This window comes from Cyprinodon variegatus, unplaced genomic scaffold (assembly GCF_000732505.1).
Source record: "Cyprinodon variegatus isolate N-32 unplaced genomic scaffold, C_variegatus-1.0 Scaffold99, whole genome shotgun sequence".
NCBI classification, from domain to species: Eukaryota; Metazoa; Chordata; class Actinopteri; order Cyprinodontiformes; family Cyprinodontidae; genus Cyprinodon; species Cyprinodon variegatus.
Window position 1 is genome coordinate 661529 of NW_015150552.1, and position 12237 is coordinate 673765.

Consider the following 12237-nt stretch of genomic DNA (forward strand, 5'->3'; position numbering starts at 1 on the left):
AAGCTGCAACTAACAATTATTCTGCAAAGGGATTAATCTGACGGTTATTTTTCCGATTAGAGCTACTCCCAAATTTGGGGGAAGGTTGGAGACACAGAGTCCGCTGCCTCCAATGTCTGTGCGGCAACCCATAGTTGTGGACTAAGGTCTGTGGTTCCTGTTGTGAAGTTAATTCCCGAACCTGGTGGTGGACACTCGCAGTAAGGGATGCTCTCAAGCTGAAGAAGAGTCCTGGTTGGCTTGTGGGAGTCCTCAGCAGCAAGCAGGTGCCATGAGGTCAAACATGCCGCAGGCCAGCGCTTGCAGAGGCAAAACCTTAGCCTCCCCCAGAAGGCCTATGCCAGGGACCAAGAGCGGAGAGTCCAGCTGATTGTCAAAGCTGGGCTTCAGGAGGAGCAGTGTGGTTTCCGTTCTGGACGTGGAACGGTGGTCCAGTGGACCAGCTCTACAACCTCTGCAGGCTGCTGAAGGGGTCATGGGAGTTTGCCCAACCACTCCATGTGTTTTGTGGACCTGAAAAAGGCATTCGCCCGGATCCCTCCTGGTGCCTTGTGGGGGTGCCCCTGACTCTGTACAGGAGTACAGAGGCAGGGGCCCTTAACTAGGGGCCATCTGGTCTATCTTAAATGGAGGAATTCAAATATCTTGAGGTCTGGTTTACTGGTAAGGGGAGAATGGAGCTAGAGACTGACAGACTTGTGCAGCATATGCTTTATAGTAGCAGCTGGACAGGACTGTTGTGGTTAAGAGAGAGCTGACTGAAAAGGCAAAGCTCTCGATTTACTGGGCTATGTTCCGACCGTCACCTTTGGTCATTAGATCTGGATCTTGACCAAAAGAAAAAAGATCCATCCAAGATCTAAAGTCATCTTTTGCGGATGCCCCCTGGACGCCTTGCTCGGGAAGATTTCCAGAGCGCCTCTGGCTGGGAGGAGGCCCAGGGGATGACCAGGAACACATGAACACGGATTATGTCTTCTGGGAGGAAGTGGAAGGCGGGAAGTCTCTGCTGACACTGCTGCCTCAGCAACCTAATTCAGATGAAGCAGGAGATAAATAACGAACCAAATGCACCAAATGTTGAAGAAAACATACAGGGTTTGAAAAACTGTGCTTTTATAAAACAGCAAAAGTATATCCTATCTGCTGTTAGCTGATGAGATGAACATATATAGTTTTCTTCATTAATTTATTAAAGATTAAGAAGGTAATGTAAGCTTGAAAACAGAAAGGTGAAATTCCCTTCCAACAACTGAAACTCTAAACTTATGTTCTTTCCATGTTCTCCTGCTCTTTCGATTATTTTGAATAATTTGAAAAAATTCAACTCCCCCTCTCCTGAAGTCAACTCCACCTCTCCTGACAGACATACAGAATAAAAGCTGCTGAAAATAACTTGCAAGCACACACAGCCAAACACACACCATGTCTGTGTGTAAATGTGCATCTGCCCAACCAAAAATAATTGACTAAAAATTTTACCAAACTAAGCTCATTTCACACAGCAATGGCTTTTTCCACCATGGGAGCCACCAGGCTGTCAGTTACACTCAAGGATTTGTGCATTTGGGTGTGCCTGACAGTCAATCATGAGGCTCTGAGAGTCTTATGTGTAAAAGAAAGGATGAAGTGAGCCATGATGAGACTGATATTGACATGCTTAGTAGAGCAAAGAGGAGCTGTGAAAAATATTTAATAAGCACCCAGAGACCACAAATGCATCAGTGTGTGTGATGAACAGTTGAGACCTCCTTACTAACTGCTTTTTCATTATTCTGTATCATTCTATCTCTATTCTCCAACTCTGTAGAATCTGTTAGTTCAATCTCTAACGTTACATTTCTGTTTTTTCACATAGTAGCTTTGCCTTGTCTGTTCCTACTTGGCTGTGACACCACCCTGGAGAGAAATATCAGCTGTGCTGCTGCCATCAACACCTTTGTTTTTAGATGTTGGAGATCGATTTTGTTTTTCTGACTGTGACTGGCTGGATGTGCTCTCTTTATCATCTGACATAGGAGCTGGCTTGGATTCTTCTGCCTGGCTGTGTGTTTCCTGGATGGGGCCGCCTTTTACGGTTGCCTTTTGTATCTCTGCTTCTTTCTATATCTCTGCTTCTGTCTCCTTGAACCTAAGTCGGTCTCGGCAGAGAGCGGCTTACACTGAGCCTGGTTCTGCTGGAGTTGTGTTCTTGTTAAAATGGAGTTTTTCCTCTCCACTGTCACTACAACCATGCTTAGTGTGAGGGATTGCCTTCGAGTCAATAAGTTGATGCAATAAACTGGTTTTGTTTGATAGAAAACTTTGAATCAATTTGACTGTATGATTTGGTGAACTGTAAAGTGCCTTGAGATGACATGTGTTATAAATTGGCACAATGAAATTGAATTGAATAATGGAAACTCAGCAGATGAAAGGTATTTGGGTAAATCTTAAAAAAGCTAAAGATTTATGACTAAAATGATTAAGATGTGCATTATGTTTACCCAAGTCAGTATGTCAGAGAACTGGCTGAGTTTGCTGAGCTGCACAAGGTTAAGCCAACTCATGTCCAAAATCCACTTGGCTGGTTTCTTAGGGCAGGCTTTCAGATCCAGAGATGCACCGCCTGTATGATGCAAAAACATACACATGCATGTTCACATGAACACAGCCACACATGAGGATCAAGCAAAATGATAAGGTGGATATTTGGCTGAAAGCAATCATTAAAAAAGCAAAAATACATATAATTTTTACATTGGAAATGATTCTGCATAATTACAAAAAAGTCAAGAGTAGTGTGTTGAATGGTTTATAGTTGACAGATGGTGAAGCTGCATGCATGTAGCAGAGAGTCTGTTCTGAATCTGCTGGTAGCACTATGGACTTTTGTTCTGGCAGGAAACAGGGCTACATGTGGGAATAAGGTGCTACAAGTAGAAAACCCATGTTGTGCTGTTAATAGAAATATAATAAAATTGGTTAATGGCACTGCTTATTTCAAGATAGAAAACTATTCACCATGCTGTTAAATATACAAAATGTTTTAAGATTTTCTTTTGCATATTTTTCCGTTTTTGTTGTACCAATTTTCAACATTTGGCACTTTGAGTATTTTCACCAAGCACAAGGTATGAGGCCTAGCTGTTTTAAGCTCTTTTTTTAAACACTTTATGATTTTGTATAGTTTTTTATGTTAAAGTTAGAAACTTACAATGTATTTTGGTGCAATGTTATATGATAGATATGCAAAAATATTGGAGAAGTGTTGGGTAAAAGAAAAACTGCATAATGTTGAAGTAAAAAAAAACAAACAAACAGTGAAAATGGTTTTAATTTTGATTCAGCCGCCCTTTACTCTGATGACCTGAATAAATTCCATCATAACTGAATGGATTCAGAACTTAATTTATTACTAAACTTTCCACTTTTTTTGTGTCAGTTAAGCTCAATAATAATGCATTTGCTTTGTAGGTTTGTTAGAAAACATTAGTGTATTAAACAAAGAGGTCAGGGACAAAGTCAGGGGGAGGTTAAGATTAAAGGTTGTTAGTGACTTCACCTTTAAAAAGATAAGGAAAACAACACCTCTTTAAAGAGCAGATGGAAATTTAGTGAACAGAAAAGTTATACCTTTAATGAGTGTCTGAAACTCCTCATGTTTGATTTTGTTGCTTTGCATTTCGATCTTCAAAGTCAAAAGCAAGGTGAAAAAGAACTTGTGTTCTTCATAAAGACCCCTTGCCTTGCCTAGTGGTACACCTCAAAGGTCATGTACTCTATGATGCTAGCAATACGCTTGCTGGTGATTGGACTTTTGGAGGACCTGTTTAGGTAAAAAAATAAAAGCATAAACATTACTTTTTATGTATCGTCTTTTGTCCTGATTTCCAGTTTCAGTGTAAAAATATTTAACTCTTAAAGATCAATGTTTTGGCTGTCATCATCCACTAGGGAACAATAAAAAAAATAAATTAATTAAAATAGATCACTAGCTGTATTAGATGTATTCAAAGTTAAAATCTCTTTAATTTATAACAATATTGATAATTAAAACATGAATTTGATGAAATAAGTGAAATTATACTTTGCACCTATACAGATACATGCAGAACTGCACTTAAAGCTGATCTGTTAACTGGGCTCAGCCTGCTGTCTCTAACATGAGAAGGGCAGGTGGTGCCTTCATGAACATCCTTAAAACATACAAACACTAGGAGGAGATTATGCAAATTTTATTAATTAGCACCTGGAATGTGATTTATCAACCTCTAACTTTTTGCAGGTGCAGTTAATGCATCTAAGGTTAGTACATCTAAAAGACAGCTACAAACTCAAAAATGGAACAGGTATTTGTATTGTCAGAAACGGAAATTATAAAGACACGCTGTCTACTGAGCAAGCTATTGGGAAAGAAAAGTGTTGCAACACAGTAGAATAATTATTTCTGCATGTCATCGCAGTTAGTGGCTCTCCTAGACTCAGTTTTTGGCTGAGTTGTCAAGCAGTGCCAGACTAATTTTACAGGGTGGGGACCATACTGGATTGATACGTTGCCTTGCACCTGTCTGTGCATACTTGTAATCACTGTCATTAGATTAAGTGCAAAAGTAGCTTGCAAGTCAAATGGAAATGATTTATGTAATGAAACATAGTACTGAATAAAGAAACTCTTTTTCCACAGATGATTTGTTATTTCTCTGGATTAGTCAGAGTAAAAATTGTTATTATAATAAATACAAAACAGCTTTTCTCTGCTTGTCACTTCCTTGTGGCTGCTGTTCACACAGCTGTGATGCAGATAAACCCCGGCAGCAGCGACTACTGGCACACATCTTACTTGTTATTCTGCGCATGCATTTGGAGGAACATTATTAAGAAGATATGTAGAATCAAAGTTTTGTCATCTGTTTTTCTGTTATGCAGATGTTGAACAGTTTGGGGGGATTTTTTGAGAACCATTGCTAACAAACTAATACTTTTCCCTTTCATGTTAGTAGGATGTCTAGAAAGATGATGTGACTAATGTTTCTGAGGGACACATCATTTTAGAAATGAAAACAGAGCTCAGGACTGGTTGCAACAGTTGGAATGATCCAGATGCCAGAGGTTATTCTACCATGGAACTGCCTCCAGACCATTTTATAGATATGATAGGTCATTATTTTTTAGTTTTCATTTCACTTAATAGGAACAGAGAATGTCCTTTTTTTTGTTCCTTCCCTGACTGCATCTTTTCATCATGCGATCTGTGCACAGTGTTGTTGCAAATTATTACTACCTTTTGGAAATGCAAAATATATCCACTCTTCCTCTAGCAAGTGCAAAACCCTTATTGAAATAGGGCGCGCCACCCCACATCTTTGGAAGCAGTTATAGTAAATCATTGCAACTCACTTGTTAATTGCACAACATTTTTATTTTATTTTTTGCACAACCAGCTTATCGCTCCTTATTCAGGATCTTAGTAAAGGTCTTAAATCTCCCTTCTCTGTTACAGTACCGACAATTATAAACATCTTCCCAGTTTACATCTATAATTCTTTTAGAGCATGGATTTTTCTTTGCTCCATTTACTTTAGGATAAAATCTTAAAATAAGAGTTTGAAATGAATTTTTACCTGTGTGCTAGTTAGTCTGTACAAGAGGTTGTCTTCAAGTTCCTTCATTTTTCTCTTGTTACAGGTCACATCTTCCAACAGGTAAGTTCTTTCCTTCTCCATTTGCTAGAGTTATAAAAACACAACACAGAAGAACATGTAGATATAAGTTATAAAATGGTGACTGGGAAACAGGCATAGAGTCATAAGAGCTTATTTAAGATGAGTCAGAATAAATGAAAGGTATTTTAGACTGTGTTATATTCTGATTAAAAAACCAAAATGTTGAGAAGATCAAAGTAAATCTTTTTAAGCATTCAGGCTGTTATCCAAACCATCTTTAGAGTATGACGATCATTAGTTGTCAGAGTTTCAAATTCCATTTAACAAACAGCCTGTAACAAGGCAGGATCGGTCAAAAGTTCTGCGGCTTTTGTCTGGAACCCTTAACACTGATTTCATGAGAATAGATAAGATCACTGGCTAGTTTCAGACTTGACTATGAATGCCAATTCAGAAACAATCGATCTGTAATCATGATTTGATCATGTGTCAACTAATGAGCTAACAAGTACAGTAGTTACAAGACACAATATACAGTGCATTTTGAATAACACCCAGGGCTGTTTTCATAGGGATAAAATAGGTTTTCAACAAATTTTACCTCAATAGTTTTAACTCGTGTAAAGTAAAGGGTCCTACAAAAAACTGTTTGTCTTGCTTCTTTTTAAATACAAAAGTACTTTGTACTTTTACTTGTACAATTACTTAGAAAACTACAGTACCTTATTAGGGACTTTCACTTTTATCAAGGTATTTTTCTTTTCATGTTTTCTTTCCTTATATTATAATATATAATGATATATTATATTAGTAATGTTATAAAATATAACATTACATATTATATTACTTTATAAATAGCTGCTTTGTTGTAAAGGAAATAAACAAAATACTGAATTGGTTATAATATTTGAAGCTAGTAAAGGCATCTATCACTAAAAATTGTCAAACAGAAGATTGGACAACCAGAAATTAACTAAGTCATTTTAGTTTGCTTAGATGCAGACTTTCCCACTTTCTGGGATGATATTTCCTTTTTTTAATTTTACACTATACAGTGTGACATGCAAATCATATCAGCGGAACATCTAAAACGTCATAAATAAGTTTGGTGAATTTAATTATCACAATTTGAGAAACCTATTTTGCTTTAACCAACAATGCTTTTTAAAACCAATAATAATTTAGTAAAAATGTGAATTTTCACAGATTAAGGTGTTTATTAGTTTAAAAACTAAAATTTTACTGTGCACCCATTTAAACTGAAAATTCACCAGATACAGAACCTTAAAAACTGTGAAAGAGCCCTGTTTGCTGAATTTTGTGTTGCTATTGTTTTGTTTTGGGTTTTCAGATTTCCTTTGGAGTATTTTAAGGGTACATCAAAGAAAAGCTGGTTCCCTACAAGTGGTATCAGGACATCATCCACCAGCCCTCAACTTTGGGATATAATGGTTTAATGATTAAACAAGTAATAAAGCAGGTTAGAATAGGGGCACAGCTCTCACCAACTCTGTTAAACAGCATAACATTCATTATGCATTCCTTTTGGGAGGAAAATGTGTCAAAATTGATCAATACATCTTTGCAACACGTTACAATAATAATTAAAAGAGAGGATTTGAATCCTTGGTCAGAAATGTCTGTTTGATCTCCATGGCAACCATCTAGCCATTATATATTGTTTGTCCCTAGTACTTCCATTATATATTTAGGTTTTAATTTAGATTGGTTTTACAGTTCTGTTGTGTGGATGGAATCTGGTTAGCTGCCAGGCTGTAAGTATGTCCAGCTGGATTCAAACATATTGCTATGGTGATAAACAGAACACAGCAGTCTCTTATATAGCCTGTGCACTTGTTCCTGTAAATAGCGCCTACAATCATTCCAGCAGCAAACATTTGCAGCTTTTCTTTTTTTTTTCCTGGAGGTCAACTTTAAGTTGTCTCTAAATAACCATGCTGTGCATTCACTGTTTGCCAGGAACAACACATCCTCACTCCCAACACATTCCCTACATCCCAATGCACACATCATAATAGGCCATTCATGTCTTCCATAAAAACAACCCTATCAAGCAAATTAAACAAAAGTACATTTAATATCAATTTTTACTTAATGAGCTGCTATCAGATATTTCTGACATTGATACTTTGAGAAATTAGCACAATGGTGTGTTTTAAAAAAAATGACTGCATAAAGTAGTAACCTACTAATGATTACAATGGAAAAATGTTGCCATGTTCTTTCATTACTATCTAACAAATTAAAAGAGAGAAATATTTTTTTTTCTGGTTTTCTTGGTTTCAAGCCAGTCAGTTATTGAACTATAATAATATATCTACAACATGCAATTTCTTGTTGTATTTTTTAAGCATGTTTGTAAAAATAGGAAAAGAAAGCAATAGAATTTCACAATGAAGCTTTCTCTTTCTGTTTCCTGTCATGATTGTCATTAATGTTTGTGGATGTATGTCTTAAACAAACTTAAAACCAACAAAATAAACCATGTCCTGAAAGCATATATGACTTCTGAAAGCCATACAAGCTTGAAAGAAAAGCAGATTTTTTTTTCATGCAGGAATAGCAGCCTCAGCTTTTATTATGGATGTATCCACATTTGGTGAATACTGGAGATAGCAATCTATTCTTCACATCTTCCATGAATCTTTCATTTCATGATCACCCATTAGGCTTATCGGTGAGAAAATTGCTTCTCTGCAGCAGCGCCAGTCTTTTCAGACTAACAATCAATGATCCCTTTGCTCTGGTGCATTTACAGAGCAGTATTATATAGCTCAGTGTGAATGGCTCAAGTTCCTGACACTTCAGAGGTGTGTGTTTTTGTTAGTAGATTTTAAACTGATGCATATGGACACCATTTTTTAGTGACTGGATGTTTCTTTACTTTGTAAATAACTATTGTATCATGTTCTGTAAAAAGCAGTTGATACAGTAATGTCCCCTGAGAGAGAAAACAAGGCTCACAATAAGAGAGGTGTTAAAAGCCTACAACCATCTAGGAAAATTATTTTAAATCAGAAGCACAGTGCTTCAATAAACTCCCATATAATACTTCTTAAATAAGTAATTAAAAATATGTATGGAAGTTAATAGTGGAAATAATTCAGTTGAAGGTATACCTGCTTTTCAGTGAGAATCACTCTACCCAGCAGCTGGTCTTCAAGTCCTTTCATAGTAACAGTGAAGTCAATGATGGAGGTGCGAGCGCTTATTTCAAGAGTGTAGGCTGGGTTAGGGAGCTTGGTGGTCATATAAAGCTTAAAGCCCTTCATCACATCCACTTCCTTGTCCCCTACTTTCACCTGTGGACATATTCACTTTTAGCACAACAACCTTATAATGATTAATATCAGACAATATTTACAAAGTAACAGAGTTTGTCTATTCCTAAGAGATTTTTTCATATTAAGTCATTATACAGCCACATATTCCAGGGTATTAAAAATTAGATTTTAGGTAAAAAAGCAACATAAATTAGTGAAGCATTGTTAGGTGGAAGGAAAAGTGCACCATTTTTTTTAAATATTACAAACAAAAATGTAAAAGTTGTGGCACGTCTTTGTAATAATCTTAATTTTATCTGATACATAAAAAAAAAAGCAGTAAAACATTTTCAGCCCTAGTTACTAAACTATATTCAATCATTTAGCATGTTTCTGCAAAACTATAGAGCATCACATTTTGGTATCCATCCATCCATCCATTTTCTTTATACGCTTGTCCCAAGTGGGGTCGCGAGGGGTGCTGGTGCCTATCTCCAGCAGTCAATGGGCGAGAGGCGGGGTACACCCTGGACAGGTCTCCAGCCCATCGCAGGGCAACACAGAGACACACAGGACAAACAACCATTCATGCACACACTCACACCTAAAGACAATTTAGAGAAGCCAATTAACCTAACAGTCATGTTTTTGGACTGTGGGAGGAAGCTGAAGTACCTGGAGAGAACCCACGCATGCTCAGGGAGAACATGCAAACTCACATTTTGGTATATTTTAATAAAAAAAACAAACAGACAATTAAGTTAATAAAACACATAGTTTTGGTAAGCCACAACTAAAGCGTTTTAGCTGATATGAAAACCGTACATTCCAGAAATGGCTAACTTTGATTCAGAGAAAGCTGAATGCAAATGCTAATCCCACTTAAAAAAGTAAAAAAAAAAAAAGATTTTTCTTGGTTTTACCATTTCATATATATGATACGTTGTGTTGGTCTATCAGAAAAATAAAATTCAATTCAGATTTTGTAAGTTTTATGTGACAACATGTAAGAGTCTAAAAAAGGTTTAAGATATTGCAAATAATTTTTTTTAGGGGTGCACCGATTGCTGGTTTCTGGACAATTACAGAGTTTTTGAAGTCTAACATGCAAATTCAGATTTTTTCTTTACTTATAATTGCTAGAACAATGAACAATACACATGATGACACAATAAAAGACTTTGCAAATAACTGCTCTCAGTTATAAATGCAAAGTTTATAGCATTGTGGAAAGATTTCAGACCTTCCCAGAAGTAGCTAAGATCAGTTTTACATGTAAGTATCAGCACCTCTCATTTCTTTTAAGTAAGTTCAATCTCTCATAAATCGTTTAAGTAAAAAAAAAAAAAAAAGTACTCAAGAAAATTAAATAAAACAGGACCTTACTTATCAAAAATCAAATAATAGTGAATTGTGTATTTTATAAATACTTTTTTAAGAGTATTTATAAAATGCCCATGTGTATTTGTGTATATCAATATGTGTTCATGCATGGGTGCGTAATTGTTAAACGATCTGATCAGCATTTAATTACTCATGGCAGTACATCATCTAATTATCTCCCAGTTCCCTGAGCTGTCAAGCACAAACACCTTCACTTCCTTCTTGAACCAGGATATTAATAGAAATAAGAACTTTTCACAAATCGGAAAGAACAGAGAGAAAACACACTATAATCAGCTCCTTTTATAATCTAGGTAACTCATATTTCTGATGAGTATCCTATTTGTCAGTCACCACAGTGCAATAGTATTTAAAAAAATAAGGCTTTTCTATCATGGATGGAACATACACAAGGTAAATAAGATTTCACTTACCATCAAACTACACATGTGACAACGTTGGCTTCTGTCTCAATGGTACTACACCCCACAGAGTTATTGCAAACATAGATGTTTACATGGTTTACCTCATTTCTACATTTTCAATATTTCCTCTAAGTACAAAGATTTATTTTAAAGCTAAATACAGGCTTTTACATGGGAAATTAAAATGATTAATAATCGATAATACTAGAACCTCTAGCTTCAGCTTTAGAGCAAACTTAGTTTTAATATCATATAAGAACAGGAACAGAAGGAAACTGTATCTTGTGATTATTTATACTCAAATCATTGAATATTTCATTTTACCTATACTTTAAATTTCTGATATATTGGATTATTTTATGGATAATATTCACTTGCCAGCTGCAAATATTTTTCATATCATTTGATGAAATCTGGAATATTTTACAATCTGGTGTAAACATAGCTTTGCACCAGAAATTTTGCTTTAGATATATTGCTGGAACAGACACATTTGACATCCTGTTAATTATAGTTTAAGTTCTTCTTTTGTAGGCCTTTGTGTACAGAATCAGATAATCTGTTGGCAGTTAAGATATGTTAAGTAATATCAAAGCATGCATAATAAAAAATCTTTATCCACTTTACTAATCAATAACTCATTAGCCTTCTTCTATGTTGTAATATTTGTTGGGTTCTTTAGAGATATTACTGACTGTGGGGGTGAATATTCAGAAGAATGTCCGTACACATTCTAAATAATCTAACCCACTGCTATTGAAGATAATAGACCTCATTTTAAACTGAATAGAGGTGAAAAGCACAAACTAGTCGTTCTGTGCAGACATGGAAAACAAAAACCATGTATAATGATTCAAGGACAGCTCATCATCCTCATAAAAACAGTCCATTTCCAGCTAGTATGGTTCAAGCTGAGTAGCAAGAAGCAAATCAATACACATATAAAAAAAAAAAAAGGTCTTACAGTAAAAAAAAAAAAGTACTCTTACCTTATAAGTGGAGCCAGTTTTGATAAAGTTCTTCTCAAGAATGTTGTCCAATGCAGGATTCAGCTCCTCCCCAATATCCTCAATCAGCAGGGGGCGACCAAGAGACAGCTCTCCTCAAGATGGTTCCTAAAGTAGTCATGGTTTAGTGACGCAATCTAAGATTGATAAAAAGAAAGATATATTGGACAATTGACAGTAACACTGTTTTAACATTTCAACAATGTTATCTGCCTTTCAACGCTGTATTATTCATTGCACGGACACACAATAGGTGATTCTATAATGTAGGATGAGGTATTATCAGCAGTAATCAAACTGCAGGTATTAAAATCTCCATCAATATAAAAGCAAAAATCTGTTATGGTTGTGTCCTGTTTCTTTTAACGCATTACTGAAAGAAATATGAATGAAAGATTATAGTTTTTATACCCAATGATTAAAAAAAACGTTCATAATGTGCTTTTAGAATGCATTCACCATGCTATTAGATTGCCACTAATAGGGGTGTGAC

The 12237-nt window shown here is 35.9% G+C and overlaps 1 pseudogene; it reads right to left on the bottom strand.

The window, feature by feature from the left end:
- Positions 1 to 12237, bottom strand: part of LOC107084394 — an 86872-nt pseudogene that overhangs the window by 14893 nt on the left and 59742 nt on the right.